The 22,952-nt window shown below is 47.7% G+C and overlaps 1 protein-coding gene across 1 annotated transcript in view; it reads left to right on the top strand.

Annotated features, from left to right (window-relative positions):
* Positions 1-22,952, top strand: part of GCH1 (GTP cyclohydrolase 1) — a 108,293-nt gene that overhangs the window by 82,979 nt on the left and 2,362 nt on the right. The gene's annotated exons all lie outside the window — the stretch shown is intronic.

Below are 22,952 nucleotides of genomic sequence, written 5' to 3'. Positions count from 1 at the left end.
TAGCTGGAGGTGAGAGGGCAGGGATGATGAGTGGGGCATTACGTGCCTGAAGTGGGACCTTTTCCACAAATATTCAAGGAAAAACATTGACTTGCAAGCTTCGAGACAAAAATGAAAATATACTGAGAAAGCAAGACTGTGGGACATAGAGAAGGTAGTAAAATGGAGATGCCTTATTCATGGACTGGTCCCTCCACAAATGATGAGTGGTCCAGTGCATCCCCCACCCGTGGCTGGGGACTGGGCTACACCTCTGTATACCATTCTAGACCCTCTTCCACTGGCTTTAGAGTTGGCACTGCTAGATGAAGCCTTTTCCTGGCACACATGGCTGTGTCTTATTGGGCCTCCTGGCAACACTTCCTTTCCAAGTCAGATTCAGATTTGGGGCTGGTCATGCTGGCATCCTGGCTTCCCCCCTTTTTGAGCTGGAGCATTTAGTGGTCAGGGATGGATGAATATCCAAGACATCACCTGTGACTAATTGGGGTGGCTCCTGCCTTCGAGGGATCCTGTAGAGGGCCAACCGTGCCATGCTGGGTTCACAGAGGTCTGTGGAGGGAACACAGGTTGATGCCCTACCACTCTGGGCAGACTTTCTGGAGGATCTGGATGGAGTTGGAGTCATTCAGCCTCTATTTCTCTGTTTCTGTCTATGTGAAAGAAATACGAAGGACTGAATCACATCTACCTTCCTAGAATATATGAGCTTCCAAATTTACACAGAAATAAAAATAAGGCCAACAAGTAAATACACACATTCTGCAGACAACTGCATAAAGAGCCTTTATCTGGTCTTGCAATTAAGGATTAAAATGTTCTACCCTCACACAAAACCTGCCATGTCTCATCCAGACTAATTACAAAATTCATCAACGTCATCACTGAGCTCACAGGTCATCAGTTCCTTGTCCACATGGCAGGTGGGGGCGAGCGAGGAATGTCTCCTGACCAGGCAATCCGGCCCCTTACTGAGCTGCTATGGTTAAACAGCAGCCATGGAGGACAAGGGTCCCCCAGGGGCACACTGAGTGGAGAGGAGATGGGGCCAAGAAGTGCCAAGATGTGAGAAGGGAGCATCTCCCATAAGTGCCCACTGTGTTCACATCCTCATTCATTTGGCAAGTCCTTAATGAATGTCTGCTCTGTACCAGGCACAGTTCTAGACACCAGGGGCACAGCCGAGAAGAAAACAAATTCTAGTGGGAAGAGAGAGAACTCGAACAGATAATGTACAGCGTGTCCTAGCACCGAGTAATGAGGATGGGGGAGGGAAAGCAATGGGGACATTGTCCAGGAAGGTCTTTCCAACTAGGTGGCAATCGAAAGGAGTGAAGAGAGGCTGAGAGACAAGAGAATACCTGGGGGGGAGACTGAGGGAGCAGGAGTGCTGGGCCCTGAGGTGGGAGCACATTCGCATTTGGAGCATTTGAGCAACAGCAAGGAGGACACAGAGTATCTTCCATGCAGGGCATTTGGGAACAAGAGATGGGAGATGGGGCTGGTCTGAGGGCCCTTTAGGACTCAGCCTTCACTAAGTGAGATGGGAGCCACTGGAAGGTATTAAGTGGCCATATCTGTCTTGGTTTACAGGGGCAGTGTGGCTGTTCAGGGTAGAATGGAGTAAGGGGGGAAGTTGGGTGTAGCTGGTGATTCACCAGCTCCTGATTTTTCTGTTGTGGCTATGCCCACAGCAGGCACACATTCCCTGTCTGGGGATCAAACCTACGCCAGAGCAGCGACCCAACCACAGCAATGACAACACCAGATCCTTAACCCACTGAGCAACCAGGGAACTCCGAGATGATGGTGACTTGGACCAGGGTGGTCAGAGTGGGGGTGTGAAAGCGCCGAATCCTAGCCACTAGACAACCAGGGACTTGATGTGGAGGGGGTATGAAAAGTGGAAGGTTATGGATAAGTTTTAAGAGAGAGCCCACAGCATCTGCTGACAGGTTGCCTGTGAGATGTGAGAAAAGAGAAGGTGCCAAAGACAACTCTAAGACCCTTAGCCTGAGCTACTGGAAGAATGGAGCTCCCACTGAGTCTCTAGAAAGGACACAGCTAAATGAGGCTGATCCAAGGGCTGGGGCACCAGCGGCTCACGGAAGCAATGCTGAAAAACCGGAGTGTATTTTTGACGAATATGCCTACTTGTTCTAGTGAGGAAGAGGCTGCAAGGTGGTGGCCCATAGGCTGAATCTGATGGGCAGACGGGCTGGGTTTGGTTCTCATCGTATTTATTAAGCAACCAATTTAGTTGCTGGTGTTTAAAACTCATGACATTTTATGTAAAAATCTGTATTTCCTGTTCCTTCACCAAAGTGGAAGATCTGGCAACCCCGCTAACAGGTGATTGACTCTGAATGACAGCTGGTCCCTCCGGCAGAGCATCCCTGTTCAGAGGGCAGCCACATCTCTACTTCCTAGTGTCTTACAGCTGCTGCCAACCTAACTGTCCCTGGTCTCCTCATTTGAAAATAGAAATAACAGTGGTACCTACCTCCTGGGATTGTTAGGAAAAGTAACAAAGGTAACTCATGTAGAACAACGAGAAGAGTGTCTATTAAGTGTTCAAAAATGTTTGCTATTATTACTATTACTATTACTATTGTTATTAGTATTACTGTTTTTATTATTAGCTGTCTGGTCTTGTAGGGCTTTGAGTTTGTTACACTCCCAATGAGAATTTCAGAAAGCTGGAAGAGGGCTCTAACAGGGGCTGAGAGGTGAGTGAAGCTTCCCTTAATAAACTATGGCACCAAACCAGAAAGCAGCACAGCCCCCAGACACTTAGAAAACTGTGTCTGCCCAAGCTCTATCAGCCCCTCAGATCAGGGTTCATTTCTCTTCTTCCGCAGAGCTCACGGCACAGTGGCCCCAATCACCTGGTGACTCATCTAATAGCCCCGTGAGTTCGCCCAGCTTGCAGCATCACAAATTACATTTGCAGCCTCCTTATCAGGCAAGCTAGGAAATTAAACCTAAACGGCTATGGTGTTGCTAAGTAATATGGCTGCGTACACAGACACCCGAGGCTCAAACCATCATAGCCCCATTAAAACATCATTTCCCACTGTGGCTAATAAGGTTTGAAATCTTCAAAGGAAACCTGCTGTTCTTTTTTAAGGTCAGAAAATGGGATAACTTGGTTATAAGCAAAAGATAGAATTTCCCTCCCTAGATGCTAGGTGTGTGTGTGTGTGTGTGTGTGTGTGTGTGTGTGTGTGTGTGTGTGTGTGTTGGAGATCTACAGTCTCATGGCTGATGGAGGCAGAGGGAGGGGGGAGATCAGAGGCAGCCATCTTGCCCTCCTGGACCCCTCTGCCCTGGACCATGAGGACCTGGGTCAAATCCGCCTCTGTGTCTGGCACCTGGCCCTCTGGAGGTGTTTGCACAGTGGCTGTCTGCTTCCCTCTGCCGGGAGCTGTGATGATGGGAGCATTCCTGGCAACTTCTCCCTCAGGGCAGTTTTTGTTTCAGGGAGCTTTTCTCTTTCTACAATAGGCTCTTGAGCCCAGAGCGGGGAGCCCGGCCTGTGAGATGCTTGTGTAGCTGGGCTGGACCAGCGGTTTTCTCTGCTCATTTCTTTCCAGTCAAACCATCTGTGTCCATTTCAGGATTTGGCTTCTCACAGTCCCACCAAGGTTAGAGCTTGAGGGCACAGCTCGAGTGAGGCAGTAGCTTCTTGGCCACCTCAGTTCACACAGGTAGAGACTTCTTAGTATGACCATACCCAGTGAAGCTTTTCTGCACCCCCACAATTACGCTGGACAGGGAAGTTGTGCAACCAATTTGGGCCATGTGGTCAGGAGGCAGGAGCATCCAGAGCCCATGGCCCTCCCCAGGGCCACTCTCTGAAAGGACCCCCTCCATCTTCCCTGACTTGGACACCTGGGATCGGGTGGGAGGGTGAAGTCTCTCGTCTTTCAATCATATTGTGAATCACATCTCCACAAGGCTGGGGGTGTTTTTCAAGACTCATTCAGATGGGTTGGGTCTCATATGATTGCTTGTTACTGAGAAGCTGGTGGGGCTTGAAGGCGTCTGGAGGGTGATGACCACAGCACAGATTGTGGTCAGATCTGAGCTCCATCCTCCAGCAGCTCTTGATAATTTGGCCCAGCAAGTCTCCAACTTCACCCAACAGGAGTGGAAGAGAATTCCTTCTGGCGCTTGTGTGATAAGACTTGTCTGTGCCAGAGGGGACAAAGACTGTCAGATTAGGGATGTCTTCCAGTCAAACTCTCCCAAAGGATGCATTCTTCCCAGCCAGTGGCCAGCTGCAGGCACAGAGCCACCTCCCTGGAGAAGAGCTGTGCTCCTCTTGAACCAGACTGCCCTGGGGCTACCAGGGCTGGCCATCGGTCTGATGGTGTTTCCAACATCCTCCATCTCACCCTCACGTAGGGGCATCAGGAAACACTTTCCAGAGCAGAGGTGAGATTTTGGTTCAGCCTTCTGTTTCAACAGATAGTTGAGCTAAGATATTGTCATTCAGTCATTAACCACCAACACATCTCATTTTGTAATGCTTTGTTAGCCGAGTCCAGCCATGAGCTGTGATTTGCTTCATGGGATGTGCTGTGGCGCTTGAGTCTCATTGGTTCTCATAGAACGATTTTTGCCAACTGTTTTCACTACTAACTGGCTACTTATTAAGTTAAATCAAGAGCTGTGTGATTTCCATCTCCCTCTCCTACTCTTTCCGTGGAAGAAACTGCTGGCTATTGCTTGAATGAATACGCGTGTTTGGATGTTTCCTTCCGTCCCTTCCTTCAAAGGGGAAGACTGGTAAGAATCCTAGAGACCGTGATGCCCCTTAAACAGTGATATCCTTTTACAAAATCCAGATAATAAACTATTGCATATTCATGGTGGTAAATGCTGAAAATATAGAAAAGCACTATAAAGATGATAAAGATCACCCATAACCCACTGTTAACCCGTGGAGAACCACTGCTAACCTTTGAAAACATCTATCTTGGGATATATATATATTCACATTAGTTAGGGCAGTGGATTTGAGAGAAACAGAAGCTGGAGCAGTGAAATTGCAAGCAGGTTTATTGACCAACAGAGTGACCGGGAGCACTGAGCAGAGAGAACTCAGGCTCCCCAGTGTTGGGAGAGAATCAGGTTGTATAGGCAGGGGGTCATGTGCTGAGTTCTACAGGTCTGGGGTGGTGGTCGAGATCATGACATAAAATTTACCTTTCTCCTTGGGGCTGTCTTTGTCCTTGGAAAGTCAACCACTTTGTGCGCTTGGTTGTTTCGCCTGTGGAGGTCCAATAAGGTAGAGACTGCAGGTCTGGGTCTGGGTGGGTCAATGAATCATGCAGACTTATTCTTTTTTAGGCCTTCCTTTTAGTTTCCACCTAAGAACATTTATATATAGGTATATATGTATAATTCTTCATGGCTATACCCACAGCATTTGGAAGTTCCCGGGCCAGGGGTCAAATCTAAGCTGAAGCTGCAACCCACGCCACAGCCATGGCAATGCCAGATTCCCAACCCACTGTACTGGGCTGGGGATTGAACCTACACCACCAGAGTTAGCGCTGGATCCTTGACCCACTGTACCACAGTGGCAACTCCTATATGTGTCATTTTTAAAAAGGGGATTATACTATTTTATAGCTTACTTTTCCCATTTAACACTGTGTTATAAACATTGTCCCATGTCATCAAATTATATCATCATTTTGATTACCTATCAGTCATGATATAAACATGTTCTGATTTGTTTAACCAATTCCCTATGTCGTGAACTTTAGGTTGATTCCAACATATATCTACGTTTGCCATTATAATCACTGCTGTAATGAACATCCTTGAAGTTTCCTTTTTCTACCAAAGCTTACCACATTTTAAAAGACTTTGATTTTGCTAAATTGTTCTCTTGAAAGTACGTATTTCTGACCAGCTGTGTATAGAGGCTTTTTATTGCAATTTAAACTATACTTGTCAATTTTATAAGTGGAGAATGAGCAGCTCCTCGTTAATTTTAATATCTTGGATTCCACGAGGTTAAACATTCTCCTTGCGCTTAATTGGCTGGCACAGAGAGCTTGCGCTCCCCTGCTTCCAGACGATGGGATTTAAGTATCATTAGTTATCACTTAGCAAGATGAAATTGGGGCATGCTGCCAGGGAGCTGAGGGCAGTTAAAGTAGTTGCTATTAGCCTTCAGAGCCTAAAACCAATCTTCCTAAGTGTCTGTTTTCAATCATCATTGAATGGGCCTTCTAATCTGAGGGCAGAACTGGATGGAGCCTGAGGTGGGACACAAGAGGCGGGCGGTAGCTTCAGGCTGCAGGCAGGGCACCTGGCTACCTAAGAGATTGATTTTCTATACCTCAGTCTTTCCTTCTTTTCTTCCCCTCGTTCATGCAGAAAATCACATGTCAAAATTCTTTCATTGTGTCTTGTGCCATCTGGTCCTTTAATAAGGAGGTAATTAGAGTGTTTGGGGTCAGGGTTGATATTCTGAGTCTGAAGTTGGTGGATAATCTGTCAAGTAGGTAGTTTAGGACCAGTGGTGTATGGATGCCAGGCTTCTAGCGTTTCTAGGTTGGCAGGTCCCCAGGCCCAGATGAGGAGAGAGGTCGGAGCAGGGGAGCCAGATGTGAGAGGTGGTCATTGTGGGTGTGAGATAAGCCCTGCATCAGATTGGTCATCTGTAACATGCAATGTGTGGTGCGTGGGGAGGACCAGCAGTCCTGGGGTGGTGTGGCTGGGCTTGGAGGGACAGTGGATACTCTGTGCTCCTTTCATGATACAAAACTGACTTTAGTGCAACTCTTTCCAGGGATGGATCTGGTTGACAAAATCATGAGATGTTTTGCCCCAAGTTCTGAAAACAGAGTTTAGGAGGAGAAAAGCAATGGCTGTGGCAAGGACCTGGGAGGTGGGGCGGTCTGAGGGGAGGCTGGCTCCACTCCAGCCGAGGCAGGTGGTGTGAGTTGCTCCCTTGAAGGCCAGGATAGAATGACCCTTCCATCATCCCTCAGCTGGCAGGTGCTCCCAGAAGGGCTGCTGAGGTGTGAGAGAAATGGCATAATTATCTGGAATGTGGGAAGGAGGATGGAGGTTTCATGTATAATTTCCTGTCCTCAGAATCTAATAGAGACATAAATAAGTCCTGAGAGGCAACCGGTAGGAGAACTGAACGTGAATGCCTCTCGTTTCTGAGGTGCTGGAAACTGAGAGGAATTCAAATTACATCTTTCCTGTTGGGTTATGACTCTCAGGTAACTTGGCCAAAGCAAACTGTAGTCGGCTGACATCAAGGGCCCTGCAAGGTGATATAACACCATGAGGATGAAGACTTTTCACAGTGGAAAAAGCAGGTTTGCCCTAGGTGAGCTCTGAACTCTCTTGAGGTGATAATCCTGGACTCTCCACAGTTCCTTGAGAGGCAGAGGCTACGGATACCAGAGCATCACGACAGGGACGTATGTCAGCCCTCCTCACCAGGAGGGGACCTGGGGTCTTTTGATGAGTGCCCAGAGGAGAGAATTTGGAAGGGGCTGGGTGGCACACACAGGTGGCTGCTATGGAGAGGAGAACTGCCTCTTGGAAGAATCTAGAGGCATTTGGTTGCACTTAAGAGGTGTGCTGGCATTTATTATTAATCACACTGAAACTGCTTTGTGTTTTTCATAGGGCTTTTGTGTCGATCTGACTTGATCTTCCTAATATAAAATATTTTCCACAGCTTTATTGCACTTCAATTTTTCAGTCAGTATTTGAAGAACTGCTCAGCCTCACGGGAGAGGTAGTTTTATACCATGCTCAGTGTGTTTTGCAAGTCTTGGCAGTGTGTGCCTAAGCAGTCTGGGATGGACCCCCAGTCCTCATGGAGGCGCTGTGGGGCAACAGTGGGCTGAGTCAGACCACAGGAGATGACACTGGAGGCTTAGCTTCCTCTCCACCTCGTCTTCTGTCCAGGATCTGTGTGCAACCTAGAGTGGAGACCCTTTCACCAAAGAGCTGTTGTCTTTGCTTGCATGATTTTTTTAAGCAGGTTATTTAAGCTCTTCAGGCCTTAGGTCTCATTTATAAAATGAGATAATAATAGTATCTGTGTCAAGGAATTCTGTGAAGATTGAGTTAATACCTTCAAAAAAAGCACGTAGAGCAGGGAATTTGTACTCAATGCACATTAATTATTATGACGATAATGAAGATGACCATGAACATTGGATTTCACAGATGGAAGAAGCCTAGTTTCCCTGTCTCCTCAGGAAGGTTCCAACAACCCCTCACTTTATACCTTACTGGCCTTGCCAGGGACATGGTGAAGCGCATAAAGGGAAAGGTTGTTGTTCTATTTACTTCTGGAAGGGGCTGATGGAAGAATAACCAGGCCTTTGAATTTATGAAGTAAAGGTCAAAATAGGAAACCTGACCTTGAGAATTTCATTAATCTCTTCAGCTGCAGTGGAGGCAGCAGAGAAGTGACTTCTCAAGGGACCACCAAAATTGAAAAAGCAGATGCTGTCCTCGAACTCCTGGCTCTGGTACTTATTATCTGAGTGACTCTGGGCCATCTGCTTAACTACTCTGAGATTCTGTTTCTTCATTTGTAAAACCAGGAATACACTATAGGGTTGTCTGAATCACTAAATCAGATCTGTAGAGTTCTTTTTTTTTTTTTTTTTTTTTTTTTTTGCTTTTCAGGACCACACCCGTGGCATATGGATGTTCCCAGGCTAGGGGTCTAACTGAAGTTATAGCTGCCAGCCACAACCACAGCCACAGCCATGCAGGATCTGAGCCATGTTTTCGACCTACACCACAGCTCTCAAGGCAATGCTGGATCCTTAACCCACTGAGCAAGGCCAGGGATCAAACCCGTATGGTTCCTAGTCAGATTTGTTTCCACTGCGCCACATAAGAACTCCCAGATCTGTAGAGTTCTTGAGTTCTTGAAACCTGGTGAGGTTTCAATAAAAGCCAAGTGTCATGTTTGTTGTGTCTATTATAGACATGTATTATTATGAGCTACCTGAGAGCTTACAATTTACAACTTGGGAACTGGTTACTTTCGCAGTAGGGCTTGTCCTGTGATGGTTCTCTCTTTCACCTGGAAAGATGTTAACACTCAGGGGAGTTCCCCCACCTGGGCTGGACCTGACCCTCTGAGAGTGGTGGTTGTCCATGTGAAGACAGGAGGAAGGTCCTTCCCACCAGGTTGCACAAGGGCTGGGTCCAAGTCAGCCTGCCTCTGCATGGATCAGAAATGGGGACTGGCTCACGGCTCCTATTGGATGAGAGGGACTTTTGAGGATTTTTGAAGTGTCCAGGCTCAAATCTTCTTCATCACTGGCTCTTTCTGTTGTGAAAATACAGAGGAGTAAAATGGCAGGATTCATGGGGTAGGTGTGTGCTTAACTTTGTAAGAAATCGCCAACAGTTTTCCAACCAGATTGTCCCATTCAACGTCCCCACCTGTTCCAGTTGTATTGTTTCTCCAACCATGTGTTCTAGACTTTCTCATATATCAAAGTCAGTTCTTTTCAAACTTTAAAAAAATATATATATATTTTAAGACATAGAACCTTTAAAAAGGCTATACCTACACTGCTTAATAAATAAAGCAGATAAGCAGATAGAAGCTTTGGTTGAAGGGTTGGCAGGTGTGAGAAGCCTGAAGGCCTGAGGCACCTCTGCATGATCAAGGGTCTCAGGAGAGCCCAGAGTCATGACCCCGCTGTAGGTACAAACTTGAATCAGCTTTCCTCAGATTGAACTTTCAGCTGAGTCCTGAGTGGGCCAGAGCAGCAGCTGTGCTGGCCAGGCCTGGGCCACCCACATCTCTGTCCACAGGGCCATCCAAACTGCCACCCCGGCTGAGGTCCCCAGAGGCCGACCAGGCACAGCAGCTGGGCTGCGGGTCTGATGTTTCCTGCTGGCTGGAACTGGTCTTTCCACCACCATGAATCTTGCTCCATCTCCAAGATGAATAGCAGAAGTTGTGCGGCTCCAGATACCACATACAAAGAAACAAATAGGGAACATCATCGGCGAAAGAGATTTTAATAAAGATTAAACTGACTCCGTGCATCAGTTCTGCCCCTCTCCTTATTGTGATCGTGACAGTGATGCGGGGCATGCAGAAAAAGGCAGTGCCTGAGGAGGTTCACAATCCTGGCATTGACACCCAGTGTAGCCTGAGTGGTGGCTGACAAGAGACAGAGGGGCCTTTGCAGGGGTATTACAGGGGCACCTTGGCCAGGAGAGGGGGTTGCCCCCCTGCCACCAGCCTCCCAGCCCCCACTGGCTCAGAGCCTGGACCCTGAGGTTTCTCAGGGCACCCGTGAGGGCAGAGGCCTGTGGCTCCAGCTTCACTCAGTAAACCCACAGTAGGGCGAAGAGCTGTATTTCACCAACCTCTCTGCATGCTTCCTCCTCCTCCTTCTACTTTTTATTATGGAAAAATTTAAACATGTATACAAGTAGATAGAATCCTATCACCAACCCTATGTACCCACAGCCCAGCTTCAGTAGTTACCAGTATGGCAATCTTGTTTCATCTCTTCTCCCACTCACGGCCGTCCGTATTATTTTGAATCAAGTCCCAGACAGCCTATTATTTCATCCACAGACAGGTTGGTACACATGGCTAAGGGTGAATTCTTTTTTTTTTTAAAATATATTACCATAGTATCATTACTATGCCTAAAAAATGAGCAATGGTTTTACGGTGCTTCTAAAGCAGAGTCAAGAGTGAGGACCAGAGCCCAAAGCCCTCTCCAGTTGGGGGATCACTTCCTCTGGTGGCAGGAGCTGTGCCTGACGTGCTGGAGGAGTCTTGGCTGTCTTAGAGAAAGCTGGCAGGAGCTCTACTTCTAAAAAATCTCACAAGGAAAAACAGTGCAAAGTCAGGCTGATAGCTTAGGTTGCACAAGGGTCCCCTGAGGCTATTAGGTCCAGGGATCTTGTAATCTTGTAGTAGAAACCTTCCAGTTATTTTTCAAACGAATTCTCTATTTTAACCTAAAAGGTAGCTGCTGTTGGGTTCCTTAGAGAATAGTCCCGGGGGAGAGGGGAGGCTCCCGATAGGATGTCACTCTGCAGGCTCCCTCATATGACCCCAGGTTTGAAATGTCCAGTCAGAAAGCTGGGGTTTGATTTGTGGCCCTGCTATTTAAAGGGCTGTGTGGTTTCCTTGTCTGCTTTTTAAAGATGACAACATGGCTTTGGTCAGCTGGCAGGGGTGCTGGCTTGAAGTAATGATAGTAGCTGCTGTACCCAGTGAGTGAGCTGGGAGGGTGTACCCCCAACTGGTGGGGCTCACGCTCACCCAGGAGCCATCCCAGCAGCTTTCCAGGCCCCTCCCCCAAACCCAGTCTCCACTCACATTTCTTCTGGGTGCCGAGGGCATGCCAGCTGGGCCTCCCTGACACCCAGAGCCCCCAAGGCTGGTAGGCAGCGTAGGCCCTGCTGGGACTCTTACTTCACTCCCTCTGCTTCTGGAACCCTCCACAGTGTGTGGCATGGGTCTCCCTGACTGTCTTCTGAGTCTTTCTGGGGAAGGTGTCCTTGCCTACACATCCCAGTCCCCTCAGAAGCAAGACTGCTTTAGCCTTGACTCACCAGGTGTCCCTGGATTCCAGGGGTAGGGGTGGGCAGGGAAAGAGGAGAGGGGGCTTTGCTGGTGAAGGAGGCTGCACTAGGGGACCAAGAGTTGCCAGGGTCTCCTCTCGCTCTGTCTTTCCTTGGAGGCTGCCTTGTGGTACATGTCCAGCAAGACGGATTTGCTGTCACGGAACCCGGTGCACAAGGGTGAAATGGGCCAGAATCTCCAAGGCTCCCTTGCAGCAGAGTCTCTTCCTCTCAGCAGGGGCCAGAATGTGAGCAGATCCTTCCTTGGAAAGGGGCCAAAGGAGGGGTTGGTGACTCTGAAGGCTGGAGACAGAGGTTACCTCTCTGCCTCCTTTTAGATGCTTGAGAGACCGAGGCTGTCCCCAAAGGGTCTTGTCTGTCCGGAGCTAACTGCTTACTGGCTGGTGGGACATTCTACCTCTTGAGCTGGCAAGATTTCCCTCCTCTGTGAACCTGGGCTTCCAAGCGGTTCATGAGAGCCTCCGGGCCCAGCTCCAGCAAAGGTGTTTAGCGCCTGCTGGTAGGTCTGAGTCATAACTTTGAGTGTTTGTTGTGGTTGTGGAGTCAGGAGGCCCCGGGTTCCATTCCAATGGTGGGGGGCCAGGGTCAGGTGGTACATTAGAGGCAAGTTTGGTGACATCTCTCAAAATCACAAACGCACATATCCTTTGACCCAGCAATTCCACTTGTGCAAAAGCGACGTAAGTGCAAGGAGGTTCACTGTGGTGTATTTGTAATAGCAGAAGACAGGTGACACCGAAATGCACATCAATGGGCAGGTTAAATGACCTGTACAATGGACTCCTGAAAAGAATGAGGCAGCTCTTTGCACTTAATGCTACAGAATGGCCTGCAGTGATAGCTTTGAGTGAAAAAGGCAAGGTTGAGAAGAGCCTATAGCATGCTACCTTTAGTGCTGTTAAAAAAGGACTCCTTTTATATGCATAGAATATGTGCAGATAAGTTGCAAGAAACTAAAAACAGGTTGTCCTGGTGTGGTGACCTGGGTGGTCAGTGGTGGAAGGGGATGCGTTTTTACTGTGGATTCCTTTGTAGGATTTGTGTTTTGTGACATTTGTATGCACTGCAAATAAATATTTTTAAATAAAATCTCTGGTATTTATGGGCTGTGTGACTCTGGGCAAGTCACTTACTGGTTCTGAGCCTGGCCTGTTAGATCAGATAAGATTAAAGTCACTGTGAGGACTCATGGATGAGTAAAGCCTTGTGCAGGATGTGGACATAACAGGATTTCAGTGAGAGGAGCTTCCAGGATGGTTTATCAGTTCTGTCTATGTTGTTACCATCAGGAAGCCAGGGCGGGAGAAGCCAGACTAGAAGAGACGTGACGGGGGAGGGCAAGGATGGCTTCTTTCTCATCTTCGTCCTTTTTGTGGCACCTCCATTTAGCACAGAAACGTGAGCCCATCCGCCTTGCGGTGTTGATTTAAGCTGTGCGGGTCCCCTACTGCCTCCCCTGCAAATGTCCGGGCAGCTGAGCTGAGACTGTCCACCAGGGGGCATCAGCTGCCGCGCCGCTTCCCCTCTCATTTCTGGAACCACTTCTTGGGCCGTCAGAATGTGACAGGAGATTTGCCAGGGAAAAGGTTTAAGGTGACCTTTTCTTCCTTGTCATGTCCACTGGATACGCTACTTACACGTTTCTGTTAGGCTTGGGGGATTCTAGTCACCAAGGTGCCACAGGAACTGGCGTAGCACCCCTGGGGATGGTGGTGTGTGTGTGTGCGCGCGCGCGCGTGCGTTTGCAAGGTATACAGACCTGTGTGCATGTGTGCAGGACCCTGGGCTCTGAGTTCCAGGTCAGGTAGCATCTGCCTGGAGGGCGACTGCCCTGAAGCCGCCTCAGGCTTCCCTGCCCCAAGCACGTAGAATGCCTTACTTTCCCAACTCCTATCCCTTCCTGAACCACGACCTCTCCCTGGCCCTTGAATCCCTCCCTTCGTGCCTCCTTGCGGCTTTGTTAACAACCTCAAGACAGGAGAAGGAAGGAATCCCCAAGGGAATTCTACATCCTAGTTCATCACATTCCACTTGCTGGCGGGGGCACGTAGGATTTGTCCACATCCTCTGCTTCCACCTGCCTGCTCATAGCACACACAGACGGGCTAGGGGACATTTCCTCTCATCAGCCCCTTGGTGGCATCATTGGGGGAGCTCATGGTCCCGCTATTTAATTGTCTCTAAGCCCACAGCCATGGTTATAGATTCCAAGGGGGATGAAGAGATGGTCAGTCTATAGGATGCCTGGGTTTACAGGTCCTCCTAGGCTGGGGAGAATGCCGGGAATGGCTCCTAGTTCTAATTTTGTAGCTTATGACTCTTGCCATTGGTTAATGAGGTATTGACCGGACTGCCCTTGGGATTTGTCATAATGATGATAATATTAGCCACTAACACTCAAGAGCAACGTTCTAGGTGTTTTGTACACCTCAACTCATTTGATCCTCTGAATAGAGGACTAAATACCTCACCGAGTATGTAGCACACCACTGGCTATTACCCCTAATTCACCGATGGAGAAGGCACAGAGAGACAGAATAATTTACCCAAGGACACAGAGCTGGGAGAGGCATAGCTGGGAAATGAACTCAGAAAATTGGGCTCTGAAGTCCCAGGGGTTTGAAGCCAGGCTGTTCAGTCTTGCAGCACTTTCTTCAAGCTACCAGATGGGGAGAAATCCCATTTTCAAGGTGAGAGAAGCTAGTGTTTGAAATGGGCACAAAGCTTCCAGTTTCCCAGGATCTTCTCAGCATCCTGGTCAAGTAATACCCTCTTTAGGATAAATATGAAAATGTGCCTGAGTTGGGGTTTAGGGCAGATCTGGGTAGCTGGAGGTCCTTTCCTCTTCAGAGGCTAGGGTCTTGTGGGCAGCTTCTCTGAAGGGGCATCTGGGACTGCAGGACACAGCAGGTGCCTCCATCAGTGGGGGAGGGGTGGTAGGAAGCACCCCTGGGGGCCCCCCTGGCTGCAGGGAGAGGCTGAGCTGAAGCTTCTTCCCTTCCAACATCCAGTGGAAGTGGGTGGGAGGCCTCTGCAGGCACTTCCGCTCTCTAGCACCTGTTCCTTTTTATTTTATTTTTTGAGTCAGTCCCTCAAATGGTCGGATTTGCTGGCTTCCTGCTGGCTCGCCACTGAACCTAGCCTTTGAATGGGAGACTGAGTCAGAGCAGCCTCAAACGTGCCTGAAAGGTGAGAACTACTGCTCAAAAGAGCACTTTTCATAGCATTAAATTCCCCTGCTTTGGAATCTTTGAACCAGAGTGATCCACAGGTTGCCGCCCAGCTGGAGACATATGATAAAAGAAACTGGCCTGCTCAGAGGCCAGAGGGAGCTGACAGAGGAGTTTAACAAAGGTGAGGCTGGGCTGGTTCTGAGACCCAGTGATCCCACAGTGTGCTATGGGTGGGACAGGAAGTTACCTGGCCACCTGGGACACCACCTGGTTCCATGATGCCACTTAAAGCTCCTGCAGACTTTGAGAGCTTGAAGAGAGACAGTGGACCCACATAAAGCCACTAGAGTTTGTGTTTGGCATGGGCCCAGGTGGGGCTGGACACTAGTCAGACAGGGAGCCTAGGCCCTTACCCACCTGGACACCAAGTAGGGTCACACTTTCCCATGGCTGCGAGCAGTGAGGAGAACTTGGGGCCAAGCAGCTGCCCTCCAGAGGGCAGTTTCAGGGGCCCAGGGAAGTGGGGGGTGCACTGAGTCTTGCCTCAATCTTTTTCTTTTTTTATAGTTCATATACATTGTTCTGTCACTTTCTGCTGTACAGCAAAGTGCCCCAGTCATACATCTATACACACTCTTTCTCATATTATCTTTCATCATGTCCCATCATAGCTGGGATCCATCACAGTTCCCTGTGTGCTATACAGCAGGACCTCACTGCCTATCCATTCTTACTGTAACAGTTTGCATCTATAACACCAAACACGAAAGTCCCCCCGACTGCAGCCCCCTCCTGCCTGGAGTCAAGGCCCCTCCTCAGCCCAGCTGTGTCCCCAGGTTCTTCTTGGTGTTTGTTTTCTTGCACCAGCTATATTTTAGCTCGATGGGGAACACCCTGATGCTGGATGCCCCAGAACACCCTCCTTCCTCCTCCTGTCCAGCTTCACCCACTCTTGCTGCTCTCAGTCTGCCTGGGCCTCTCTGCCACTCATCTGGAGGAACTAGGAAGAAAGAGTATTTCTTAGGTACCATTGTCATTTACATTTAAAAATACATTTAAAAATGCCTGAGCACTTATTAAGCACCTTTGTGCATGATGTGGATTTGATCTTTGATCTCAGCTACCTCATTAAATATTTTTTGAAAAAAAATTTTTTTTCCCAGCCACAGATGGCCAAGGTAGTAGAGAAGAAAGAAAGACCCTGAGCTCAGCTCCTCTCATGGGCACACCCTACTTGCAACCATGTGCAGAACAACCATCGATGAAACAGACCTGGGGGTCACACACCCAGAGGATGAGCCCCCAGAGCATTTGGCTTTGAAGGGCAGCAGGGCTTACTCTGGGGAGTCCCAGAGGGCTGGGGAAAATAGGGACTTCACTCTTAAAGGGCACACACAAAATCTCGCAGGTTCTGAAAGCTTCTGCCCTGGGTTTTTTTGTTTTTTTTTTGTTTTTTTAATGACCACACCTGTGGCATATGGAAGTTCCCAGGCTAGGGGTTGAATAGGAGCTGCAGCTGCTGGCCTATGCCACAGCCATAGCAATGCCAGATCTGAGCCACATCTGTGACCTACACTGCAGCTTACCACAATTCTGGATCCTTCAACCCACTGAGCGAGGCCAGAGATTGAACCCGCGTCCTCATGGATACTAGTCAGGTTCTTAACTCACTGAGCCACAACAGGAACTCCCACAAGCAATTTGATAGGAGCCAGGATCAGACTTATCTGCTGATCCTGGAGCATCTCCTGGAGAGGCAGGAGGTAACTGCCACTCACCCTGGGGACACAGACACAGCAGCGGCCATTTTGGGGAGCTCATTCTCCCACATGGACTCTGATGCTGGCAAGTGCCATTGTGGAATCCTCCCTCTAGCTTATCAGTCCCAGGACCCAGCCTTGTCCTGGCCCAACAGCATATGGGCACCACTACTGGGATGGCTCAGGCCAAGCAACTAACTGGTGGGGACACAGCCCCATCCATCAGCAGACAGGATGCCTTCAGACCTCCTGAGCCCAGAGCCACCTCTGGATGTGGCCCTGCCACCAGGGTGTCCAGAATACAGCTCTACCCACCAGTGGGCAGGCACTGGCCCCAGAATCCCCTGGGCCTGATCCAGCCCTCTGGGAAGTGAGCTCTAGCCACAAGACCAACTTCAACCACCAGGGGGCAGACATCAGATGCAGGAAAATCACAAACCTGCAGCGTGGGGACCCAGTCTGCCTACCAGCAGGCCAGATCCTACCCAGGGATAAGCTAGGCTCTGGCCCTGCCCACTAGCAGGCCAATACAAGCTTTGAGACACCCCAGACCTAACCCAACTGTGTCAGAAACTACCCGCCCCTCCCCGCCGCCCACTGCCCTAAAGGATCTGGCATAATTTCAGGAAACCCCGGGCCCTGTAACCACACTCCAGGACCTAGCTCTGCCTGCTGGTAGGGTGGCACCAATTCCAGGACCTGGCTTCATTCACCAGTGGGCCAGCGACACCACCACAGACTCTGGACCCTGGCTCCACCCACCAGTGAGCCAGCACCTGCGGTTCTGCAGTCAGCTACCTCGTGACTCAATCCCGCCAACCAGAAGTCGGCAGTCTCCGCGCCAGGCAGGGCCTGGCACTCAGTGGAACGGGGGCCAGCTGAGTCTACCCGACCGCCCACATAGCCCATTGCAATGGAAGAACACACGCAGACCTCCTATGGGGACCCCTAGAGAGTTTAACTCAGGTGACGAGAGGCAGGTGTGCTGCTGGCACACATAGAACATTGCCTACAACAGGCCACTTTGCCACGGTCGGGGAGCATCACCAACCTACCAGATACATAAAAATACAGCAGCCGCTAAGAGACCAGGCACCAATGCCTGCCCTCGCCAACCAGGAGTGAGCACAGCCCTCGAGGAGGCACCAATCAGATGACATGTAAAACAGTGAAGTTAGAATATTTTCTGACACCAAATACAAAAATAAACTCAAAATGGATTCAAGACTAGAAGTTAGAATATTTCCTGACACCAAATACAAAAATAAACTCAAAATGGATTCAAGACTAAATTTAACACTAGAAACCATAAAACCCCTAGAAGAAAACATACGCAGAAAGCTCTTTGACATATATCACGGTAATTTTCTTTTGTAAAAAAAAGTAACATTTTATTTTTTTTCTTTTTTGGCTGCACCTGTGACCCATGGAAGTTCCCCAGCCAGAGATCGAGTCCAAGCCACAGCTCCAGATCCTTAACCTACTGCACCAGGCTGGGGAATCGAACAGATGCAAACAGAGACAAGCCAGATCATTAATCCACTGCATCATGGTGGGAAGCTTTTTTTTTTTTCCATCTTTTTAGAGCTGCACTCATGGCATATGGAGATTCCCAGGCTAGGGGTGGAATCTGAGCTGTAGCTGCTGGCCTATGCCATAGCATCGCTGGATCTGAGGTGCATCTGCGAACTACACCACAGCTCACAGCAATGCCAGATCCTTAACCCACTGAGCGAGGCCAGAGACTGAACCCGCATCCTCATGGATAGTAGTAGGATTCATTAACCACTAGCCATGACAGGAACTCCCTGGAACTCTCTCTTTTTTTTTTTTAAAAAAATCTATCTCCTAAGTGAAATAAATGCAAAATAAACAAATGAGACCTAATTAAAAGCTTTTGCACAGCAAACTATCAACAAAATGAAAAGACAATCTACTGAATGGCAGAAAATTTTTGCAAATGATATGACCAATAATAGGTTAATATCCAAGATACATAAACAGCCCATACAATTCAACATTAAGAAAACAAATGACCTGATTAAAAAATGGGCGGAAGACCTGAACAAACATTTTCTCAAAGACCACATGCAGGTGGCTAACAGGCACATGAAAAAATACTCAACATCACTAATCATCAGAGAAAAGCAAATTAAAACCACAATGAGATGTCACCTCAAACCTGTCAGAATGGCTATCATCAAAAAGAACACAAAAAATGTTGGCAAGGATGTGGAAAAAAGGGAACCCTCATATACTGCAGAGGGTGTGAATTGGTGTAGCTACTGCGTAAAACAGTATGGAGGTTTGTTAAAAAACTGAAAATAGAACTTCCATATGACCCAGCATTTCCACTTCTGGGTGTATATCCAAAAAAATTGCCCCAAAACACTAATTCAAAAAGATACATGCACCCCAATGTTCATAGCAGCCTTATTTACAGTTGGCAAAATATGGAAGCCACCTAAGTGTCTATCAACATATGAATGGATAAAGAAGATGTGGTAATATACACACTCAATATCACTTATAAGTGAAATCTAAAAAATACAACAAACTAGTGAATACAACAGAAAAGAAACAGACTCACAGATACAGAGAACAAAACAGTGGTTACTGGCGAGAAGAGGAAAGTGAGAAGGGGGAATATAGGGGTAGAGGCTTAAGAGGTACAGGCTATTAGGTATAAAATAAGCTTCAAGGATATATTGTACAACACATGGAATTTGGCCAGGATTTTAGAATAACATAAATGGAGTATAGCCTCAAAAGCAATGAACCGCTGTGTTGTACACCTATAGTTTATACAACATTGTACATCAACTGTATTTCAATAAAATTTCCCCAATCCCCCAAGAGTTGGGAATTTGCCAGACGGGACGCCAGGACCTCACCCACCTTGGCACAGGGTAGGATTGCAACTCGTAGCTCCCTTGAAGTCAGAGGTGGCCATGTGACTCGCTTTGGCCCACGAAGCATAAGCCAAAGTCACCCTTCTGATGGAAGCCTCGTCCGCCTCCTCCTCTGCCAAGGCAAACACCAACGTTCCAAGTGGTGACAGTGATGTCAGCCTCAGTTCTGCAGTGAGCTCTGTGGAGCAGAAGCCCCAGCTGGCCTGGAATGGACATGCAGCCCAGGGAGAAAAAAGTCTGTTGTTTTTTAAGCCCCTGGAGTTTGGGGAGCATCTGTTGGTGCAGCATAATCTCACTTATGCTGACAGATACATGGATAATCAGATTGATGAATTCTGGCTGATGGGTCCCTCAGCTAATGTGTTATGTATTGCAAGCAACAATATTCATTAACCTAATTAAAGTACACGTAAATTCCCAAATTGAGTCTCTGTGGTCGGCACTGCAAGCGCCATTGCCAGTTAGTGAGGGGAGACACTTGGGAAGTGGCCCTGAGCTTGCTGAAACCCCACCACTTAGGCGGCCCGCCCAAGCTTAGAAGATTCCCAGAGGTAGGGCCGGGGAAATACATTACTGATAAGATCAGGGCTTGTTCTGAGTTCTCTAACGAGCCAATGAAATCTGCTGCCTTTCACCCTCATCTATTAAAGAGGCAGGAGCACAGTACCGTCGCAGACCTCTTCGGTAAAAGAGGAGAAACTAGCCTCGTCCCTTTAATTCATGGGTCTTGCCCTGTGCCGCATGTTAGAATCACCTGGGATCTTAAAATCTTGATGCCTGCTGGGGCCATGTCCCAGGCTAACCAAGTCAGAGTCTTTGGTGGTTGGATCAGCATCAGCAGCTGGGAAAGCACCCCAGGTGATTGTGTGTGCCAGGCTGAGCACCACAGCCACAAATGCTCCTCTTCCTCCAATGCAGGTCATATTATTATTATTACTATTATTTTTATGGCTGCCCCTGTGGCATATGAAATTTCCTGGGCCAGAGCTTGAATCTGAGCTGTAGCTGTAACCTACACACAGCTGTGGCAATGTCAGATCCTTTAACCCACTGCACCAGGCTGGGGATTGAACCTGTACCTCTACAGCGACCTGAGCTGCTGCCGTTGGATTCTTAACCCACTGTGCCACTGTGGGAACTCCAACACGGGTCATATTTTAACTGCTGTTTGAGGCAGTCATTTTGTAGAATTCTCCTGCCTACCTGTAGCCTTGTGTCCCAGGCTGTATCAGATGTTGGAAGGAAAAGCCCTGGAGAGTCACTGCAGCCCCCTAAGTGTGAGCGCTTACCTGCAAAGGTTTCAGCCTAAGAGTCGGCCATCCCCTTTTGGCAGGATGTGAGGGTAGACAGACCTGGACTTGAGGCCCTGCCTTGCTCTTCCCCATAACTTTTCTGTGACCTTGGACAAGTTGCTTGACATGTCTGAGCCTCAGTTTCTCCACCTGCAACATGGGGATAATCCTAAATACCAACCTTGCCGGCTTAGCACAATAGTCTTGCATGACCACGAGCTAGTTGTTCTTTCCCCCAGGTGACTTGTCTTGAAAAATGAGGTAGGTTAAGTAACATAACAAATTCCATCTGCTGCCCTTACCCCAGCTCTTTCTTTTGCTGGGAAATGGAACCTTAATTCCCCAGCTGCCCCAGCCAGAAATTGGGGAGGCATTCTGGACTCTTCAGTCTCTTCCTCAATCCTCACATCCATTCCATCATTAGCCATGATGCCGCTGCCTGCTAAGAATCTCACAGATCCACCCAGGTCTTCCATCCCTCCTGTGACTCCCTCAAGCTTGTGCCCTGTCTCTCCCCAGCACCACTTTGCCCACTCCTTAAATTCATTTCCCAAAATGTCGTCAGAGTGATCTTTTAAAAATATAAACCTCCCTGTTAGGTGTTAGTGCAGGTTTTTAAGTTGTAATAATTAAAACAATGGGGGTTCTGGTGGATGAATTGGAAAACATATCAATGGAAAGAAAAATAGGAAGTCCAGAAATAGACCTAAATACAACCTAGAGGAAGTTGGTATATTACAAAAGCAGCGTTTCGAATCAGTGGAGAAAAGATAGATGATTCAATAAACAGCAGAAGCACAACTGGATGGCCATCTTAGCATAGAAATAAAATTGGATCCACACCTCATTCTTTACACAAGAAATGGTTCAAAGATATAAATGTAAAAAAAGTGAATCCATAAGAGTACCAGAGGAAAACATAGTACATCTCAAAGAAGAGAAGGCCTCTTAAAACAAGATTCAAAATCCAGAAGCGGAAAAAATCAAGAAATGTGACTACCTTGAAAAAGTCTCTATGGAAACAATCACCATAGACAAAATAAAAAGATAAACTAGGAAAAACATTTTAACTCATATCACAGACCAAAGGTCATTTGCACAATATACAATGAACTTTACCAATTATTAGAAAAAGACAAACAACCTGACAGTAAAATGGGCAAATATATGGATAGATTGTTTATAAAGGAAATTACAAATGACTATTAAATGTATAAAAATATGCTCAACCTCGCTCCAATAAAAGAAATGGAAATAAAAAGGACATCCATTATTTTTCACCTGTTAGATTGGAAAATATTTTAAAAATTGGTGACACAGGAATTGAGAGATGGGGTAGATACAGCACCGTCATCCATTGCTGCTGGAAGTATAACTCTATGCATGGAAGGCAACTTGGGAAAAACTGGCAAAATAACATATGATACCTGTGATGGTTAGTTTCATTTGTCAACTTGGAAAGGCTCTAGTACCCAGTTCTTTAATCAAACACTAATCTAGGTGTTGCTGTGAAGGTATTTTGTAGATGTAGTTAATATCATAGTCAGTTGACATCAGGTAAAGGAGATTACCCCTGATGATGTAGGTGGGCCTCATGCCATGGGTTGAAGGTCTTAAGAGCAAAAACTGGTTTTCAGAGGGAGAAATTCTGCCTCAAGACTTAAGCATCAAATTCTACCTGTTTCCAGCCTGCTGGCCTTCCTTAGAGATTTCAGACTTACCAGCCCTTGCAATTGAGTAATTCCTTAAAATAAGCCCCTCATTATCTATCTATCTATCTATCTATCTATCTATCTATCTATCTATCTATCTATCATCTATCTATCTGTCTATCATCTATCTACCTGTCTTTATATCTATCCATCCGTCCATTTATCAATCTGTAATCTGTCTAACTGGTTTCTCTGGAGAACACTGACTGATCTAACACCCTTTAATCTAGCAATTCCGCTTTCCTGCTTGTGGGAACTCTCGCATAAATGTGAAATGACCCATGGACGATGAATTCCATCATTGCAGCCTCTGTATGGGAAAGAACGGAGGCAGCTCAAGTGCCCGTGAGCGCTGGGAGAGTGGAGAAGACAGCTCGCAAAGGCAAGCCCAGCTCAGTCATTGTGTGTGAGGAACCATGTATCGGTTTCCAAAACTGATTTAAGTGGAAAAAGGGAAATACCACAC

Source organism: Phacochoerus africanus, chromosome 2 (genome assembly GCF_016906955.1).
Source record: "Phacochoerus africanus isolate WHEZ1 chromosome 2, ROS_Pafr_v1, whole genome shotgun sequence".
Taxonomy (NCBI): Eukaryota; Metazoa; Chordata; class Mammalia; order Artiodactyla; family Suidae; genus Phacochoerus; species Phacochoerus africanus.
This window is presented reverse-complemented; position numbering and strand designations above follow the sequence as displayed.